We start from the raw sequence: 20,883 nt of genomic DNA, 5'->3' as shown, positions 1-20,883 counted from the left end.
TTTTTTGACAAAAGAAACAGGAAGACAAAAACCAAATGTCTCTCAAGATCTGTATGATACATGAATCAAGTATCTTTTTTAGGTCTCAAATCTATCATCATTCTTTTTGAAAGAGAGCAGTGCATGGGTCATACTCTGCATTAGCCTTTGAGCCTCAAAGGAGACTTGAAACCAAGTATATAAGATTTGGCCAATAAAAGACCATGAAGGTTAAATAAAATTAGAAAAAAACAACAAAAAACAAGAAGTCAGCTATTATTTCCATGTGTTTTTGCAAATTTGCAAATAGTGATTTTCCAATAATTATATATTTAGCCACAGTTAAGATTTGTGTATGCAAGTGTGTGAGTTTGTGCAGGAGTGTGTGTGTAGGAGTGCAATGTGTATGTGTGTGTATGCGTGCATGCTCTATTGTGTGATCTCAGAGAAGAATATAGGAAGAAGGATATAGGAGGCGTGACAAACTCATGGAAAGAAGCACTGGAACCATCAGTAAGCTACACACATGTTATTCCCCTCCCTCCTCACCAGTGCTGTTGACTTTGTGGGAAGATGTTCCCTGCACGAGAGCTCACTTGTGAAGTTTGCCATCCAGTTGCATTAAAGCACCATTCTTTAAATAAAACCCAAAGGGGTGGTCAGAATTCTTGCAACAGTTCTGCCTTAGAAAGAATACAATCATTTTATATGCCACTTCTGGGAACTATCTGTCGTTTTGGAACAATGCTTGGATTTATATCAGATGAACATGCACCTGAATGCAGAGGCGCAAACCTGTGGCTGAGCCTCTGCAGCTGAGCCTGACCAAGGCTGGCTGCTTTGAGGTGGGAATTCCTCAAGATACCGCGACTCACTCACCGCAGAAACAAAGTATCAAACAAACAAGACACTGTGCTCTATCCTTTCATCTGTGTAGTACTCTCAGAGGGATGGCGTGGTCAATGAGAAATTGTGACTTCACTGAGGTGTCTGCAAAACTGACCACCTAAACTCATACTTGCTTCCTGAAGTCACTAGCTTGTTTTCCTTGCTTCATTTCTCCATAGCAGTATCTCCAGCTGATACCCTAGCATGAGTCCATTTGTTTATTTTGCGTACTGCCTCTTCTTTTTCCAGTGCAATGTAAGTCCCAGAGGATGGGAAATTTAACTGATGTTTTCTCTATTGTATCTCTAGGTCTGGGACAGTGCCTGGCTCAGGGTAGGCCCTCATCAATAGTTGTTGAATAAATACATGAAGGAATGAATGAGAAAATGAATTAATATGACTATTCTCAACTGCGTTTTGTCTCTGCTCTGCTCAGCTTTTTGCCTTTAGCAAGAGTTGCTTGATGACTGACTTTGAGCATATCAGAAAATTCACAGGTCCCTCGATTTTTGAAAAATAGTCAATGAGAAAATTAATTATGTGCCTAAAGAGACTCTCTTAACAGGAAATAAGAGATTCTCTGACATTCTTACAAAGTGGGCCAAATGAGCTTAGAAGTAATTCCTGAGATAATTGACAAAGGGTCAGCTTACCCTTGTAAGCCTGGGGCTCGGTCAGATTGCCATCACTGTGTGGTCTGGTCTCCTGCAATGTCCCCCACAGACAATCTGTCTGTCATCGCAGAGCAGGTGGCCAGGCAGGATTGTGGGTGTGGATATGGTATGGTCGTCATTTGCTAACTAGGGCCTGCACTATAGCTACAAGGTGTTTGCTCCTGAGTTGCAATTTGCACTGGACAGGGGCCAAAGAGTTTACTTTACCCTAGAACCCAAATCCATCTTCTGTCAACACAGGGCAGTCCTTTACAGGGCACAATATGTGCTTTATTAATTCATCAACCATGTACCCAAAACTGCTCTACATGCTGGGGATTGAGTGTTCAACAAAACAGAAAGAGGCCCTGCAGTCAACGGACTCACTTTTCTTGATCATCTCTTCCAATCTGCTTATCTATCTTTGTCAATTACAAAACCGACTTGGGCCCCTTAGAAATGTAAAAAGGCTCTCAAGTTTCCAAGCAGAGTCCCCATTTCTATATTCTGTTAAATATCAATGTTTGATGGGACAGCAGAATACAAGCAGCATTGTGGCAGATGTAAAGGGATTTTTTTCACTCGTCTTTACCACTAATTAGCTATTTGATCTGAGGCCAGAGGTTCTCAGCTCTGGCTGAAACTTAGAACCACAGAGGGAACTTAAAAATTTTCCCATGCCCAGACTCCACTTTCAATCAATGAGGGCCAAATCTCCAAGAGTGGGTCTGGGCTTCCATATTTTGAAACAATATAACTGATACTGTGTAGCCAGGGTGAGACAAATCTCCTTGATCTCAATCTGTAAAATGAGGGTAATCATAACTCCCTCCTTAGTTCCTAAGGATTTCTTAAATAAAAGTTAGGTGGTAGATGGCAAATAATTTTAATATCTACACAAATAACTAGTACAAAGCACCCCGGAGCCTTCATCTTCAGTCTCTTTTGGTAGAGAGTCCTTGAATTGATGTTGAGGAAAGTTTATGCAAACTTAGCAAAAAAGTTTATGTCACAGATAAGGTCATCTGTTAATATAAATGATAGGACAGGGGCTCCTGGGTGGCTCAATCGGTTAAGTGTCTGCCTTTGGCTCAGGTCATGATCTCAGGGTCCTGGGATTGAGTCCCACATTGGGCTCCCTGCTCCTGGGGGGGTCAGCTTCTGCTTCTCCCTCCCTGCCCCCTGCCCGGCTCATGCTCTCCTTCTCTCTCTCTTTCTCTCAAATAAATTAATAAAATCTTTAAAAAATATATAATTGATAGGACAAGCAAAATCTTCATTGTAGTGAAATTTGTTTAACTCTATTGGAAATTATGCCCCCAGATTATAATGGAGATGGGATGAAGTTAATACTCAGACATAAAGGAAAAGAAATATTGCGACCCAGCAAGAATGTTGCTTTGTTTTGGAAAGCAAATTAATGCTCAGAGACTGAGGGGGTTTTTTGCCAGCAATTTATTTAACACAGGTTCACTGTGGGAATTCCACAAGTCAATAGCATACAGGATGTCTCTTAATAAAGCCAATAAAGAAATAATATACTCCGAATCAATGATAGATTAATCACATGATTGTTCCAGGCAAGAGGAGAGGAAAGGAATAAAGTCCACATTCAGTAGGGTTGAACCTTTATAGGAGTTGGTACTTGGGAGAGACAGGTTAGCCAACTGCGAGCTGAGGTCCAGCTATCAGTGCAAAAGGTAAAGTTCCCTGTTGCTAGAGCATGTTGCTAGGGAACGGTAGCTCTGGTGTTGATGGACAAGATGAGCTTTGCCAAGAGCTGCTGCATGATTTTCACCTCTGCCAATAAGAGTTGCCTTGACCAAGGCAAGAGCTAATGCCCCAAGGTCTTTGGAGAGCTATTTTAGATGAGAAGGAGTGGCCTTGCCCAGACTGAACACTCTCAGATAGGCCTCACAAACTCTTGGTATTTATAGTCTAAATGTCCCTTTGACATGGTTGCTTCTTTATATGTTTCTATCGAGAAGATCCTCCCCCTCCCCCCCGCCCGGCTGCGGGGGTGGCCTCCAGCAGCTGAACTGCTGACTTCTTATTGGTGAGAGGAGAGGAGATGGTGATTTCCTGACACAACTTACTTCATTCTTATAACAAAACAAATTTACTTCTAAAAACAACTATTTGTTTTGGTCTTTGTCATAAATAAGTGGATTTGAAATTGTACCAAACCAGTATATAACAGATGTGGTTCTCCCTGTATCAAACATATAACTACACTCTGTACTTACAGATTTAGAAAGTATGCAACAGCTTCTTTCATTACTGAGAAGGAAAGTACTCTCAAAGTGTAGAGCATTCACTTTCCTGGATTTATTTCTTGCATAGAATTCTGTATACTACAAATGATAGCATAATCATTATTGAAAATGAGATGGCTGATTATGTGGAACCTAATTATACAGATACTTTTTTTAATTTTATGAATATCATTTTTATGGAACTTTACCAACAATAGTAATAACAACAGCATTATTTATTGAATAATTACTATAATCAGGGACTATGTCAAGCACATTATATACATTTTATCCTTCCTATAACTCCTTTAAGGAAATTCTATAATCTAGGTTTTCCAGACAAAGATACTGTGACTCAGAGAGATTAAAGAACTTCCCTAAGATCACACAGCCAGAGGTGAGATTCAAACCCAGATATTCTGACTCCAAATCCTTAACTCTTAACAGTTTCGGTTCTTTTCTGACCCACTAATTGCTCTAGATAATGATTCGGCCATGAAGTTAGTCACTGGTAAAGTTGTGGGACAGTGACTAGAGAATGTCCTTAATGTGTTAAGGGGCAGAAATGGAAAATAAGTGTGTCAGGATTTTGTACAAGCCCAATCCTTGACCATAAATTGCTCAAATATGGAAGTGCAGGTCCCTGATCCAAACACTGTGACAAATTCAGAGGAAGTGGGTTGACCCCCCCGCCCAGTGAAGAAATTATGGGTTAGAACTGTGAGTCTACTGGGGAGGCAGTAAGGCCCCAGAATAGGGCCCCAGTAGTAGGGCCAACTACTAGATGGAATTCAGGGTGGTGGTGAACTAGTCAAAACAAAACAGAGAAGTAAAAGTTTACTTGCAGGAACAAGACCACAGTGAGGAGAAATAATAGTGCTTAGAAATCAACAAAAAAATTCCCTGCAGTCACACTTGAAGCAAAAAACCCTGGATCCAATCAGCAGCAATGGAAACCCAAAACACAAATCATGCCAGTGATCTAGCTGGAGTTCCTAGGTGTGGAAGAATGGCTAATGCTGAGCTCCACGTGGTGTGCTTGCTATGCTACTGTCTTCTTATATGGAAATCAGTATCCAACTGAGCTCAAGGGTGAGCAGGTAGTTGAGTATGAAGGTTGGCAGAGAAGGAAATGAGGTGGGGAATACTAACTCTATATGAACACACTTGCGAAGACCCAAGGCTAGAAAAACAAGGATGGTAACTCTGACCTACACGATTCAAAGTAAAAATGAAAGAAATTACAACAAAGTACTTGTTTTTCTTATGTTGAAAAATTATCAAGAGCTTTAGTAAAATATTAAATATATTATAAAATTTTCATAGCCCTGATCATATGTCCAGTTTCTCTGTAGACTGGATGAAAAAGTAGGGCCTAATTCTCAACACTTATACTTGGTGTGAAAGTGAGTTTGCTAAAAGATCTCCTGAAGGTTTGTAGGGAATTAGTTCATGAAAATCTGAACCATCTTTAGAATATATGAAATCTTAGTGATTTCCCTGTGGAGTCCCCAAAATGGTCATGCCCTATTGCTTCAGATACATAACAGAAGAGACCCAGATCCCATATCTCTGAACCCTAAGCCCGAAGAAAAGAATGGCAATCAAGATTCAAGAATACAATTAAGAAATAACTATTGGCATTGGAATGTAAATCACCACCTTCCTACATACAATATTTCTTCTTTCCAAAGCCACAGCCTGCAGAAACCACTCTATTTCCTTACCTAGAGCCTTGTGCCAGTGATGTAGCCTTTGATAATTCTTGCAATAAAAATCCAGTCATGTATGACATTTAGGAGGGAGCAAAAGGTTTGACTTGCCGTGGGGCCCTGGAACCCTTATAAAGATGCCTTTAATGATAAATGAAAGGAAAAAAAAATTAAGGATTCAGAAATTGAGCCAAATCAGAAAGGGTGTGCCAAATCACTAGGCATTAGGCTGCCTTTTAATGGTTCTAGGTAAAGAGAGGACCTTAATGTAAATCCCCCCCAAATTCAAATTAACCTAATACCAGACTAGATTGGAAAAGAAGAGGAGTAAAGAGGACCAAGATGAAGCCTTAATGCTTTCTCAGCTACTGACAAGGTGAATTTTGGACAGCACTGGAATATAGACATTTAAGAACCGGGCTGGTGTCACCCATGTCACAAGCATGCTTACACTTCCAAGAAAATCTGAGCTTTCACCAAGTAGTCCCTAATAGCAAGAATAGGCCACGCCCCTTCCACAGAATCTATTCCAGTGAGATGTAGTCCGCTCACATTTTCATTCAGCTCTTTTGCTAAATTCCTTCAGTTAGCCTGGTCCTATTTCCTGTGGAGGGGTGGGGGGAGTTTTTAGTTACAGGCCATGCTCTGTGTCATTTAGAAAACAGCCACTCTTCTCTCTAAGTCCCTTTCATTGAGTGTGAGCCAAACGTCTGCCTCTCACACTCCCTTGAAATCAGTACCCTAAGTAATTTTTGGCTAAGGATATGCTCTCACAGAGAGATGGTGACCTTCTGTGTCTCCCCACATGTCATTCTGTTTACACCCACTAGTCAGTGCAGTCTAACAAAAAGTCTGTGGCAAGTCAAGAATATTTATCTCCTACGAGGAAAGGAAAATGTTCTTAGGCGAGAATGATTCCTGGGAATATACAAGACAAGAAGAAGCTTGGTTTCCTCCATCAAGCTGGGTATCCCCGAGCATTAGATGGACACAGCAGACCCTTGTTAATTAAAGCACAATCTTCATCCAGGCAGTACCAACAGCACTCGTAAGTTTGCTAGAAATACAGATCCTAGGCCTTCTCCAGATCAGCTCCAGAAGAACCTGCAATCCCCAGGTGATTCATATTCACATTCAGGGTTGAGGGGTACTGGCACAGAACAGTGGTTCTCAACCTTGGGTACAGGTAAGAATCAACCTGGGAATCTTAAAAAAAAGTTACTGATGACTGGGTCCTACCCCCAGAGATTCCAAGTTAATCAGTCTGGGGTGTGGCATAAGCACTGGGATTTTTAAAAGCTCCCCAGGAGATTCTGAAGCAGTCAGGGTTGAGAGCCACCGGCCTCATAGTCAAACAGTGGGATTCGTGGAGTCAGAATCGCCTTTCCCCTGTGGCCTGGCGGCCAGAGAGCTGCAGAGTAAGTAGTGGGGAGATCTCTGCTAAGGACTTAACTTTCTGCCTGGTGCTCTGTTCCTCTCAGCTTCTCCACACAGCTGTCCCTGACCCCTCACCCTTCTGCCAAACTACACCAGTGGTGAATGTCAACTGGTGCTTTAAAGACGCAAGCATCGAGTCACCCTTGAGGACTACAACATCAGAGTCTCAAGATGGGATGCTAAAATCTGCATTTTTTAAAAAGTGGTTCTTTAAGATTTTATTTGACAGAAAGAGATACAGCGAGAGAGGAAACACAAGCAGGAGGAGTGAGAGAGGGAGAAGCAGGCTTCCCGCGGAGCAGGGAGCCCAATGGAGCCCAACGCAATGTGGGGCTCCATCCCAGGACTCTGGGATCATGACCTGGGCCGAAGGCAGACGCTTAACGACTGAGCCACCCAGGCGCCCCCTAAAATCTGCATTTTTAACAAGCTTCCCAGGTGTGTCTGATGTGCAGCCAGGTTTGTGAACTCCACAGTGGGTCTAGCCTTTCATCCTGCCAAGTCATTAAGGATTTGTAAAGATGAATGAGCTGTCAAGAGAGCAAGGGCCTGGTGCAGTGCTCCTTTATTAATTATGGGGAAGTGATGTATTGGCAATGATAATGCTTCTCTTGGAAAGGCCAATGAATGGTTCGTCGATTGCTGCATTAGATTTTTCCCAACTCAACCTTAATGCTCAGCTTTTACTCCTCTGTGTAGTTTAGAAGCCGAACGGCTTTCGCGTTAAACAGCTTCTTGGTCTTTATTCCCAGGTGAGCTGCAATCTTTGAGGGAAATACCAACACGGAGAATCTTTCCGAGATCTTGGCTGGGGAACACCTCTCCCCTCACCCCCACATCCTTATGTGCTTGTGTCAGCAGCTTCTAGCCACGGTACTGCTGTGCATGTCTATACGTAGGAAAAACACAGGATATAAGAGAAAATCATTGATACATCCCCAGGTCCCTTTGCTAAACGAAAGCTTCCTTTCGCAGAGGGCTAGAAAGCGGAGGAAGAAAGATATATCTGGATGAACAATTTCAGAGGTGAGAAATGGGTAGGCAAGTCAGGGTGAGGGTTCTGCCTGTGGGAGAGGCGAGGAAGGTTGAAAAGAAAAGTTGCAGCTCCCGTCTGCGCGTGTAATCGATGGGCTGGGTGCCCGCCCCGGAGAGCGCTAGCGCGCGGCCAGAACGCACTGCGGGGCCCAGGGCCGGGAGCAAATCGAAAAACCTCGGCGGCGGAGGCTGGGAGGCTGGGAGGCTGGAAAGGCTCCCCGCCCGCTCGGGGCTCCAGAAACGCGCCGGCTCTCCTCCCGGGCGGTCGCCGAGGGCGCCGGGACTCGGCGGGCCGCGGAGGCGGCGGCGGCGGCGGCGGGGCCGAGCGCGCGTGTGAGCGAGTGCGAGGCTGCGGGCGGCGGGCGGGCGGCAGGCGGGCGAGTGTGCGCGGGAGGGAGGGGGAGCGCGCGCGCCGCCCGGGCCCCGGCCCTCCCAGCCTCCCGGCCTCCGCGCCTGCCTCCCGCCCGCGCGCACCGGCTGCCCGCAGCCGCCGCTCCCGCTCGCGCCGGCGCTGCACGGGAGCCTGCCCGGCGCCGCCGCCCGCTTTGTGCTTCCCCCCAGAAGATGGGAGCGACCTCTTCCCGGTCGGGAGCTATTTAAAAGGAGGGAGTGCGCCGTATTGCCTGCTAGCGTGGAGGAACTGGGGAAGGATCCATCCACACTCCCCCAAACCAGGTAGGATCTTATAATGGGCAGCAGGAGGGATTTGGTCAGCTACCGCCAACTATTTTCCATTTCTTGTTCGTAAGGCTACACTTCCCTCCGCTTGGGCGAAGGACCGGCTGCTGAATTGTGTGTGTGTGTGTGTGTGTGTGTGTGTGCGCGCGCGCGCGCGTGTGTCCCTACACGTTTTCTGGGGTGTCCACGCTTCTCGGGGAGCGAAATTGCTCGGGCTGGTGCGTCTGGGCGTGAGTGTGCCCGCCTGCCAGTGCCGGCTGCCGGAGGTAAAAAGGGCTGCTAAGGAGAGATGCTGCACCCTGCACGGCGCTGGGCTCTGAGGCTTCAGGGCGCGAAGAGCTAAGTCCACCCGGAATGCAGCGCTGCTGGGGATCCAGGCGTCCCCACCCACTGGGCTCTGCTCCGCGGTCATCCCACCTCCTGGTAATCCTTGGGGTCTTCCCCAAGGCCACACTCGCGAGTCTCTTTTTTCCGGCCAGGTCTGGGTGCTCCTTCACCACCGACTGCGGAGAGGAGGGAGTTGTGGCCGGGGCAGGAGGAACAGGCAAGGGGGGATTACAGCGGGGAGGGGGGCGGGGAGTGGGCTGAAGGGTCCGGGTCTCTGGGCACTATGCCGGGGTGTGCACGTTGGGGATTCTGCACGCACAGGCATCTCTCTCCCCCACGAGATTCGAAGGGAACTTTGCAGCTGCATTATCTGCCTCTGGAGCTTTGCTGGCTCTTGGGGAAATGGTCTGTGTTCTGAGATGTGAGGATATCCTTCTTGGCTCCTCCTTAATGAAGAAGAGGGAGGTCTTATGGGTGGACGGTCAGCTAAAGAAACCAAATCTGCCCAGAGGATGCTTTTAAAAATACAGTGTGTGTGCATCCTTGATTTTAACACCCCCCCTCCCCATGGATTCTGTTGACTATTTGATGAATGACTGGGGCTGGCAATTTGTATTTCCCTCTCCAAAGTGGCAGTGGTTGGGTTGAAAGCAGAGTGATCAAATTTAACAAAGCATTTTTTGAAGAGAGCAATAGTGCGTGGTGTCCGCATTCATCGGAAAGAAAGTCATGCTTTGCACTAGGTTATCTCTTTACCGCCCCCCCCCCCCCAGCCTGGCTCCCTTGCTGGCACTCTGTATCTCTCCTGCTAGTCAGCCACTAGTGGTTGTGACTATAACAATACAAACTTTGTCCTGCTGGAGGTGTAAAGACTAAAAAGAGAAAAAAGGATATCAGTAGGAGGTGTAGTGGAAGAAGCTTTTTAAAAAATGACAGATGTGGTAAAGACAGTACTGGCATCCAGATCATGGAGGAGCTAGCAGAGTAGGTGGAGATTCTGATCAGATCTGGTTAAAGGCATAGGCTGAGTATCTCCAAATATGAGCAATTGGAGCACCCACAATCCAGCATCTGTGGGAAGATTTGCTAAGGGAAATGGGGAAATGGGGAGCAACCAGGAGGGGATTCTGCAAGTATGCCTCCCACCCATGCCCCCCCCCCCTCCGTAAACACACACATGCACACACTTGCATGTTCTCTCTCTCTCTCTCTCTCTCTCAAAGCTACTCCTGCAGCAAGTCGAGAAAGGAGGATAGAAATGTATCTAGATGTTTCATTCATTTCAGATAAAGCAAAACCAGAATAGGGGTGAAGGCTGTTAGGTTCCTCTTTCAAATCCTGTGTTACTTGGATTTAGCTCTATGGGTTTGCTAAACTTGCTTAATTGGCTGCTTAGGCTGGTGTGAAAGGAGGAAGGAAAGGAGAGCTAGCTCTATCTTTGGGGCCTTGTGAGTGAGAAGGTGGGGGAAGACCCACTTACTTGATCAAGAAGCAGGATGTGTTTTCTTAAATGGTTTTCATTTTACAAATCCTGCCTGTTTGAAGAATTCCATTTGATTCTGAGGGCTATTTTGCTAAGATTTCTCCCACCTACTAAAAAAAGAGCCCTGATTTTTTTTTTCCTCCCTAAAATGGCTGTTGTCTTGTATTAAATATGGAATGATTAATTACTAGGGAATTAAAGAACTGGATAGAGGTAAACCATTATTGACTATTGAGCTGTGCAGGGTTGCAAAGGATGCAAGTGTCCATGACAATCCGACTTCATTTACTCTGTCCTGAAAGCTTCACAGGGCTGGAAGAGGAGAGTGATGAATTAAAAGAATATGAAGGCTGTGCTTTATATCTATCTATCAATCTGTCCATCTACCCATCTACCTACCTATTTATCCATCTGTCTTTCTAGTCTTTCTATTTTATCATTACTATTGAATGGTTTCTGCTATATCATTTTGGATTAAGATTAAGAGCTAGCTAACCATTTTGTTGACCATGAAGGGGAAGAGAAGTGATAGCAGTGCTTTTACTCCAAATAAAATTACAAAAGGAAGATGAAGTATAGTCAGGACTGTATGCAGGATTTACATTAATTGCTCTTTCAAGCTTACTATGTTTTGAAAAAAAAAATTCCAAGAGAGCTTCAGCATTTTGTTAGCAAGCTATATTTAACATGTTTTTTATCAGACAAAAATAGACTTTTATTTATCTTGCAAAGTAAACGCACGGTTTCTTCCCTATCAGTATTTAATCCGTTTCTTTGAAAAAAAAATAAATGATGATAAAAGCTCTGCAGATCCAATGAGGTTACATTCCTGCTTTAAAGCAAGTTAAAGCATTCATTTAGGTCATGGATGTGTTTCTCCCAAAGTAAGTGCATTATAGGACTTTGCCATCTGATTTTTGTGTTGCAATACAGTGAAAGGAGCCCTTTCTCCATAACACCTTCAGGTAGAGAGAGCATAGCATGGAGGTTAGTAGCAAGTGGTCTACCCCATCAGCATGGAAATAACCAAGGTCCGGGCTGAAATAGAAATTAAATCTGGAAAAAGAAATATATGATTAAAAGAGGGTGGTAGAGCACCTATCTTGCATGTTTTGTATTTTTGCAGGGTGAATGTGTGTTGCTTCTAACCAAAAATTAAATTGTTGCTTTACATTTGCTGAGAATTTAGGAATCAACGTGTTGCAATCCCTCTCTTCTTCCTGTTCCTTTCATCCCCCCACACTTTTTTTCTTATAAGGGATAGATGTCTCTTGCCAAAACATCTTCCAATATTGTCCATACCTCATACTTAGACCCCTCATCATAACCTCTACCAGATAGTCTCCCATCTGATCAAATTCTCCTGCTCCCTCTTGTGGCAAATATTCTCCCTGACTTTCCCTAGATTTCAGAATCACAGAACATCGCTCACAGCTCCCTTAGCTGCCTATCACTTGGGTTCTAATTTCAGTAATACTTGTGGCTAACCAAGCCAGTGGGTTGATGAACTAGCCATTTCAAGTTTTCTCTCTGAACAAAGGGATGTCTATCCCCTGGAGACATACTTGAGATTTAGTGGAAGTAAATGTCAGATGCTTTGTGACCCATTGGGTTGGAATAGATTCAGGAAATGTGAGCTTTCAGAGTTGGCCTCTGAGATTTTGATTTGGACTCAGAGCTAGTCCGGTGGGGCCTCATTAAATGCAGTGAGATGATTTTCAGTTTTCTTTCTTTCTCTTCCAAAAGATACCTCTTTCCCTGTGTGTCTGGGTCTGTGTCTCCATCTCTCTCTCTCTTTTACTGCCGCCCTCCCTCCCTCCTTAGGCTCTCATGCGTGCGTGCGCACACACACACACACACACACACACACCACAAAATATATTTCCTACAACACATATTTTGAAGACTTAAACTAATCAATAATTAGGTTCTCAGTGAAGTTTGTAAATCAAACAACCTATTTTCTGAACTGGAGACTTCTAGGGTAAGCTACTCTCACTGGCATGTTTTCATCAGGAGCAGGTCAGAATACAGATGAGGAGATCGGGTGCCTTCTTCCAGTGTGTTGACTCAACTGGGGAGACAGTTGCTTGCAGCCCTTGCTGCCTCAAGTGTTTTGTGTAGACTCTCCTTGCTGACGACTCTTATTGAACTCTAAGTGTTTTATATCCACTCTGTGATAGTCCTTTGATCTGCCTAGCCAAGAGAGTGTAGTACAGAACAAGAGAGACAAAGGTTCAAGAGAATCACATTTTCTCTTTATCTGAAACTGTCTAGCCAATTTCAGGAGGAGGAGGAGGACGACGTGTGGAAGGAGAAAAGTCCTGACTGGCAGCTGAAGTGAAGGAAATGTGTTTGTGGTCAAGGGCCAGTGCATTATAGGCAGCCACGTGTAAAGTGATCTGGAGGTGGGCGGTGCAAAACATCCTTGGGGTGGAAGCATTTATCCATCCACCAACATAAGATCAGAAATTCTCACTATTAGACATTAATTCGAATTCAGTAATTCTATCTAGTAGATCCCTAATAAAATGCAATGACATCACTTAGGAAAGAGCTACCTTTAATTCTTTTTTTTTTAAAGATTTTATTTATTTATTTGAGAGAGAGAGAATGAGAGATAGAGAGCACGAGAGGGAAGAGGGTCAGAGGGAGAAGCAGACTCCCTGCTGAGCAGGGAGCCCGATGTGGGGCTCGATCCCGGGACTCCAGGATCATGACCTGAGCCGAAGGCAGTCGCTTAACCAACTGAGCCACCCAGGCGCCCAGAGCTACCTTTAATTCTTATAGACCACTGTCATTTGTTTGTCTGCTAACTTGTATTGGTTTATCAGGTCAGCTGACAGAAAAGTCCTGAGGGCCTGGAACACAGGAAGGTACAGAGGAAGTGAAAGTAGTTTTTGAAACTGGGTTGGTGCCCAGTTTGTGCCCTCAGAGGCTCCTTCTGGTGGGGAAGTGTGAGGACCTGCGTGCCCAGCAATGGGGCCGCTGACAGAGGGAGTAGAGAGTAGCCAGACAGAGACAGCGATGCACTCCCACACTGAAATTTTACTTCTGGGGCAGCAAAGCTATCAAAAATTTGATCCTTTCTGGAAAATGTAGCCTTTTGAATTCTTCTGAGAATGGGCAAATTATGTTCCCCAGTGAGAAATGATATCTTTAAAATCTTGAATGGCTTCTACTATATGCTGTTTTGGAATATTCATACCAGTAACCTATAAAATACACATGCAATACCAGTTCAGACAAATGGTTTCTTGCATATATAATAGAGATAGAAAAATAAATTTAAATATTAGAATTCATCTTAATTTAAAAAAAAGACCTAAAACATAATCACTCAGTGGATGTCATTACATGTGAAGTCAGAATAATTAATAATTTCTTCATGGAATCTAACGTGAGATGAAGTCAGACAGACAAGAGGGTGATTCAGCAATTTACTACAAACCAACTGTGATATTTATTGAGCACTCACTGTATGCAAGGCACTGCCCTGGGCTTTTCAGAGAATGCAGATGATGAAGAGGAGTTATTTGACATTTGCTGAGTGCCCATTGTATGCCCAGGGCCAATCTAAGCACTCGGAATGTGTTTTCTCATTTAATGCTTATAAGTGCCCTGCAAGGAAGCAGCCTTATCATGATATAAAAATGAAGACTATGGCTCTGTTAAATAACTTACCTGAGGGTTAATAGGTGATAGTACGAGTTTTTGATGCTGTTCAAAAGCCATGTTCTTTGTGCCATGTTCTCTCTTCTTAAGGTTGTCATGGTCTAGAACACCTAAATGCTGAACCAACTGGGAAATATTGCTACAACTGTCTAATGAGCAAAATGCTGCAGAGTTGGAAGGAAGAAGAGAATATTGGAAGAGGCTTCATGGGGGAGGAGGCATTTCAGTTTATTTTCCAAGAGTGAAAAGGGCTTCTAAAATAAATAAAGCCAGGTGGCGCAGTCAGTTAAGCACCCGATTCTTGGTTTCGGCTCAGGTGATGATCTTAGGGTTGTAAGATCCAGCCCCGCGGCCAACCCCGCATGGGGCTCCGTGATCATATTCAGCTTGAGACTCTCCTCTGCCCCTCCCCGCCACTCCCTGCTGCCCACGCACACACAGGCGCTTGCTCTCTCTCAAATAAATAAATAAATCTTTAAAAAAAATAAATGAAGCCTAGCTATTTTTGAAGCCTGTAAACCAGCCCCAGCTAATTTATGACAAGGACAACCCTGGGGCAACATTAGGGCTTTTCAGATCAGCTGTGTGTCCCAGTCAGAACCATGCCATGGGAACCGTGGATCTGGAACAAAGGATAACATACGCCACTGCTCACACGCATTTTACAAGTGAAGCCAAAATTCAGGGTGAATTTCCAGCATGGCCTTTAAAGAGAGATACTGTAACAGTCTGAGAGGTCAGGCAAAGGACAGACCACCTGCCATCCCCTTCCTCCCTTAAATTTGATGGTTATGTTTTCTGGGCCATTACAGGTGATTTTCCTTTTTTTTTTTTTTTTTTTTTTGAGCACCGAATGGCTCTGGTGCTTTCTCCCTTGAGATTCTTGAACTCCTGCTCATTACCACTTCCCCATAAAGCACAGGACCCAGGGCCTGCTGCAGCTCTGCCCTGCTCGATGTAGAGCATCTAGTTCCAAGAGCAAGTTTAGAGAATCCGACTGCTTCCCCTTGCCCGCAAACCTAAACTTCCTGCATAGACCCACGGTAGAGCCCCCAAAGTGAATAGCACTGGGCAGAGGCAAAAGGATAGAGTCTGGATACGTGCTAAGTCATATATCCTATGTCTCTCAGAAGTTCCAAGTCACTCTTCCAAAATAACCTACCTGCCAGATATTGGGGGACGTGAGCTCCCTAGAGCTGAAATGTGTGAATTGGTCCTGGGCAGAGTTGGTGGCTCGTCACTGCCTCTCTCCTCTCTCCTCCCGGCCCTGCACCTGTCAGCAGCCCCTTCTAAGAGCTTCTCCTTCTCCGTGCTCTTGCTGCTTAGAACCACAGCTAGCTCTGGAAGGAACAGCAGAAATCAAATAGTTCTTTCTAAACAAATGAGCAAATGAAGGCCACATGAAAATAAATGACTTTTGAGAGTGAAATAGGAGATAGTTGAATTCAGATCTAGGGTTCTGAGGTCATGTCACCAAAGTCACATCTTCCTTTTTTGTCTGACAAGTGGAAGGCCTCCAGGAATGCATCTGTGTTTTCTGGCCTCAGGAGTCCCTGGATGTCTCCTAATGGTTCCCCAAGGTGGAAAGAGAACGGTGACTTTGGCTTCTAGGTTGAGGGTATTGATTAACAAAGTGAGGGACCCTGGAATACCCAGGCTACAGTTCTCTGAAGTCAACAGGCATATCATGACAGTCATAATATTTATTTGGATCCAACAAATGGCATATTTAAGATCGTGCTGGGTACTTCACTTCTCTGGGCCTCATTCTGCTCATCTATTAAATGGGAATGACAATAGTAAAAAGCCATGTGGGTTTTTTTTTGAGGAATAATACATTAATACTTGTAAAACATTTGGAACAGTTTCTGGCACGTGAGTCCTCAATAAGGATTTGTTCTTATTTCTTGAGATGAATAGTGAGAGAGTCTCTGTCCCTGCCTGCGTGCCTTCATATGAACATGCTAACTGTGGGAGTTTGCCACACAGAGGAGGAAGATAAGGACACATATAATGACATATACCAGAGGTCACAAACCTGTTTTTCAAAGGGCCACATAGTAAACACTTTTGGCTTCGTGGACCACAGGATCCGTGACCATTACTTGTCATAGCTGTCACACCCATTGACAATCCTTAAGTGAATGGACATGCTGTGGGCCGTAAAACATTATTTATTGACACTGAAATTTGAACACCGTATAATTTTCACATCACTAAACGTTGTTTTTTTTCATTGTTTCAATTATTTAACAAAGTAAAAAAAAAATTAATGAAATGGGCCTTAGAAAACTAGGTGGCGGGCTACATTTGACCTGTTGGCCCTAGTTCACCACCTCCTGACACACAGCTAGACTGTGAGAGACACAAAGGCAATATCAGTGAGCTTGAAGAATCCCAGCAGTTGGGGTTGGTGTCGTGCAAAGAGAGGTGGCCTAGAAACTGAGACCTGGTTTTAGAGCCTAACTCTGTCAAATCGGAGATGTGTGCCTTTGAAAAAGTCTTTAAAGTTATCATGGCCTGAGTTTTTGTGTTGGGAAAAAGGGGGTAAGAGGCAGAGTTAGGTGGCTTTCAGGGGCTTTCCTAGCAGTAAAAGCAGTTTTATGAAGGGAAATTGGACATTTAAGATGGATCATGGCGGGCAGATAGAAAAGCATGAGAAAGCAAAACATGGTACATATTTGGGTAATTTTTATTTAGTAGCTCAGTTGATTACTAGGGACAGTAACCTGGGAACGTAGACACATGCTGTATTATGGATGATGACCTTGAATGCCAAATTGAGGGATTAGGGTATTAGGTATTCCTATTGTTAGCAAAATTCCCCAGTTTTACAGATCAGGTTGAGAAAGGGAAAATGCCTTGTCCAAGGCCACAGGACTGGTACTTGAGAGCTGAGACCAGCACTCATTTCTTTTGGACCCCGGACCAATGATCCTCTGTCCACCACATTGCCCCCAGCACCGTGGTAGAATGAAATTAACTGCAATTACATGATTGTGACCTCAGAGGGGCAAGTCTCAAAAAAATAACAGAAGCCACTTTGAGTGTTTTCTTTTTTTAAAAAGAGATTTATTTATTCCAGAAAAAGAGAGAGAGAGAAGGGGGAGGGTCAGAGAGAGAATCTCAAGCAGACTCCCCACTGAGCAAGGAGCCGCGTGTGGGGCTCAATCCCAGAATCCTGAGGTCATGATCTGAGCTGAAGTCAAGAGTTGGCTGCTTAACCAACTGAGCCACCCAGGTGCCCACCCACCCTGTGCACCGCTTCGCCATCCCCGCTTTAAGTATTTTCTGAACATGATCTCATTCCTCCCCCACAGCATATCTAAGAAGGTAGGTCTGTGAGTAACCCCATTACAGAGAAGGTGAATTGCAAAAAGTTTAACCCAAGACCTGGCCCTCCAACAATCTTTGGCCTGCCTTTTTGCTGACTATCTTTATTTTCAGCTCACATGTTATTTCTTCAGCAAAAAACCTTCCCTGATACCCTAGTAGGTCAGGTCCTCCATTACTTAGTCTTGGAGGACAGTGTTCTTGCCTATACAACATTTAGCAGAGTTGATAATGATGTTTCTTTTGGAAATAACAAATTAACCTCTGTCCTCTGTCTTCCCAGCTACATAATACATTCCAGGAGGGGAGAGATTGTATCTGTTTACTTCATGGCTCTAGCCCCCTGTCTCTCCCACTCCAGGCACGTAATAGACATTCAGGGTTTGTTGAATGAATGAGTGACTGAGTGTTCTCACGTAAGTCATTGATATTGATGAAAGCAGTCCTTGCTTAAAAGGCAGAAGTTACTGTCTTCACTTGCTAATGAAATAATTAAATGATTGGCATTTCTTCCTCCACTGACTTTTTTTCTCAACTCTTCCAGAGAAGGTGGATTCTTCAAATATCCTTCGAATATAGGTATATGGGATTGGTGTAAAGGGCATATTCATTAGATGCTTTATCTAGTGGAGAAACTATGTTTCATAAACTGTGCTCAGGGATTTGTATAAAAATTTCATGTTTTCCTATAAGCTACTCAATTATTCCTATAAATACTAAAGTTTGGCCAGTTCCTTTCTAAGCTGCTTCCATTTAAAAAATTTATTTGTTCTATGTACATATATACCTGGTCTTAGAGCCATGTCACTGTGTATATTGTCAGAAACTTTAGAAAATTGTTGTACAGAATACTGACGAAGGGTCACCATTACATGAGCATCTATTAACTTGAATCTAAAAAAAATATTTTTTTCTTCCTTCTACTTTTTTCAGGAGCATCTTATTCTTTCAAAGACTGTGATTTGACACTATGCAGGAAAATTTAAAAGACTTACAAACTTCAAGTTGATAGGGTTCCATCTCCTGAAAAGTAATCTACTTGAAGATGAAGCTTAATGACTCAGGGAAAAAACTGATGAAATTCACCAGCTTCTGCTCACATAACCAGCATTTTCCTTGTTAAGAAAGATTTTTTTTTTAAAAGGCATTCTGGATGTTCCTATCATGTAGCTTGAAATTAGATTCTGTGTTAAATATCTCTAGTCCCAAGAGACAGACTAGAATGCAGAAAGCGACCACAAAGATTTACCCTTGAGTTGAGGTGAACAAAGGGAGTGGTGATACCCCATAAAGACCCTATGATTTAAAGAGCACAATTTTCCTCACCACCCAAGGATTCAGGTTTGGGGTTTATGTTTCTACATACTGTCTACTTTATTCAGGAATTGTGCATGGAGCCTGGATAGAAGGTCTCCAAAGACTTCCATTTATCCTGGGTCTTTGTCACGTATTGATGTAGGGTCCTAGCAGTCCTTAGCTGTTTCTATTTAAAGAGGGCAGAGCTAGCCCTTGGCAAAGTTATGAAGTAGGTGTAAGTTACTCCCAATGCTTTAACCTCCTCTTTTCGGGGCCCCTGTGATCTCCCATTAGGGTTCATTCTTCTCCATCGTCCGCCCTCCTGTCTCCCCCCAACTCACCAAGGGCCTCCGTATTTTGATGCTGTCTGGAGTCCCAATCTGTGAGAAGGAAAGCCCTTCTGATATATTATTTCACATTGACGTTTTACTGATATGGCAAGAAACACTATCTTCTAATTTTTAGGCACTACCTTTGGTCAAGCATCTTGTCTCAGTGCTCTGCAGTCTGTATTTGCTAAAGATACCCCATGCCCCTTCTTCTCTCTACCCAGTTCTGCCCTTTATGCCAGTGCCCCTAAGGGGTGGTGCCAAGACTGCCTATATCAAATCAGCTGGGGTGCTTATTAAAGTTCAAATTTGGGTTTCCTCTTTAGAGCTACTGTACATCTGATGGTAGCACCCAGTTATCTGCATATTAATGAATTTCCCAGGTGATTCTTAGGTGAACTTAAGTTGAAGAAGCAGCGCTCTATGCCTTTATGCACATCATTCCTTCCTTCTGGAATGTCCTCTCACTCTCTCTAGCTTTCATCATCCTTCCAATCCTCTCCTTCTAGGGAATCTTCCATATCCTTCCTAGTACTCATGGCCATTTGAGTAACTAGTTGAGTTGCTTGAACACTGTCAGTTCATCAGGCACAGGTGCAATTATCTTTGTAAGCCCCTCAGCGTTTGGTTTGGTGCTTTGCGCACAGACGCCACTCAATGAATGCTTGATGAATAAATGACTGGTTCACTTTCTAGAAGTAGAAATAGAGAGACAGCTGTCCTTCACTCAGAAAAACACACACACGTTTCTTAAGGTTAAATGTCAACAAGCTAGTGTGGAAAATATTTTTAGGTAGTAAATCTTTTTTGGTGACCCAGATATAAATGCATGCATGTGACCTCATTTTTTAGTTCCCAGTGTGTAAGGTCAGACATCAAAGAAAGGTGGCTCTTTCTCTTCACAGTGGATGGTGAACAAATTATTATCTGAAATAGTTATTATTGTCCATCACAAGGCTCCTGAAAGATGCACAGAGTACAGACAAGGTGATCCAAGGCCCTGACTCCGGGAGTTCATGACACTTGAAAACCCTGGGTGGTAGAACTATAGGCTGAGCAGTCTGAGGTTTCTAGAAACCTGGTTGTGTTAACCCAAGAGCTCAGGTGCGTTAACCTGGGAATGAGGTGGTCACTTTGAGTGTGTCAAGGTGTACCCATGATCTCACTCTCTGAATGCCCAGAAAGTCTCTCCTTTTCTGGGATTCTCTAGAAATGAAAGAGTTCTGTACCAGAAAGGAGACTCACACCTTGACTTTTGTAATACCCCACTAGAATGTGAGCTTCTTGGAGGATATTATCTTATTCATCTTTTTAAGACAGTATCTGGCATATGTGAGTGGCTAAGAAAGCCTGGCAGACACAACCATGAATGAATGTGTTGTTTTCCTGTCACTTTGAATTACTTACTGGTTTAAAATTAAAAAAAAAAAAAAAAAAGTCTTGACCCCAAGACAGCAGATTTGTGAGCTCTGCTGAAATTCTTGAAAAAAAAAATACTGATTTATTGTTATTAGAGCAAAGTATTCACTTCTTATGCTAAAATTCAGTATCATTCTCCCCAACTCCACCCATCTTTTATTTTAATTTTGCTTACCCACTGCTAGGATTCCTTTCTCTATTTTCTTTTCTCCTGACCAAATGGAAAAACCTTGAGATTATTACACGACTTTGGAGTGATTTCAGACCTCAGATTTTAGCTGATGATCCCCCAAATGGATCATCTTTCCCTTGCTACAGTGATGAATAGGAGTGCTTACAAAACCCTTGCTCAGCGGGTGGGGAGGCATGAGACAGGAGAGGCAA

The 20,883-nt window shown here is 43.7% G+C and overlaps 1 protein-coding gene across 15 annotated transcripts in view; it reads left to right on the top strand.

Annotated features, from left to right (window-relative positions):
• The window catches only part of SLC8A1 (solute carrier family 8 member A1), a 369,635-nt gene that overhangs the window by 44,950 nt on the left and 303,802 nt on the right, over window positions 1-20,883 (top strand). For 2 of the 15 annotated variants that reach the window (XM_027621058.2, XM_027621059.2), the window contains exon 1: window positions 8,417-8,634. The exons of 12 other annotated variants lie outside the window; for them this stretch is intronic. The gene's annotated coding sequence lies outside the window, so the exon portion shown is untranslated. Of the gene's footprint in view, window positions 1-7,838; window positions 7,951-8,416; window positions 8,635-20,883 lie in introns of those variants that run through there. One more of the 15 variants, XM_027621062.2, reaches the window with a different exon arrangement.

Source organism: Zalophus californianus, chromosome 8 (assembly GCF_009762305.2).
Source record: "Zalophus californianus isolate mZalCal1 chromosome 8, mZalCal1.pri.v2, whole genome shotgun sequence".
Classification (NCBI taxonomy): domain Eukaryota; kingdom Metazoa; phylum Chordata; class Mammalia; order Carnivora; family Otariidae; genus Zalophus; species Zalophus californianus.
This window is presented reverse-complemented; position numbering and strand designations above follow the sequence as displayed.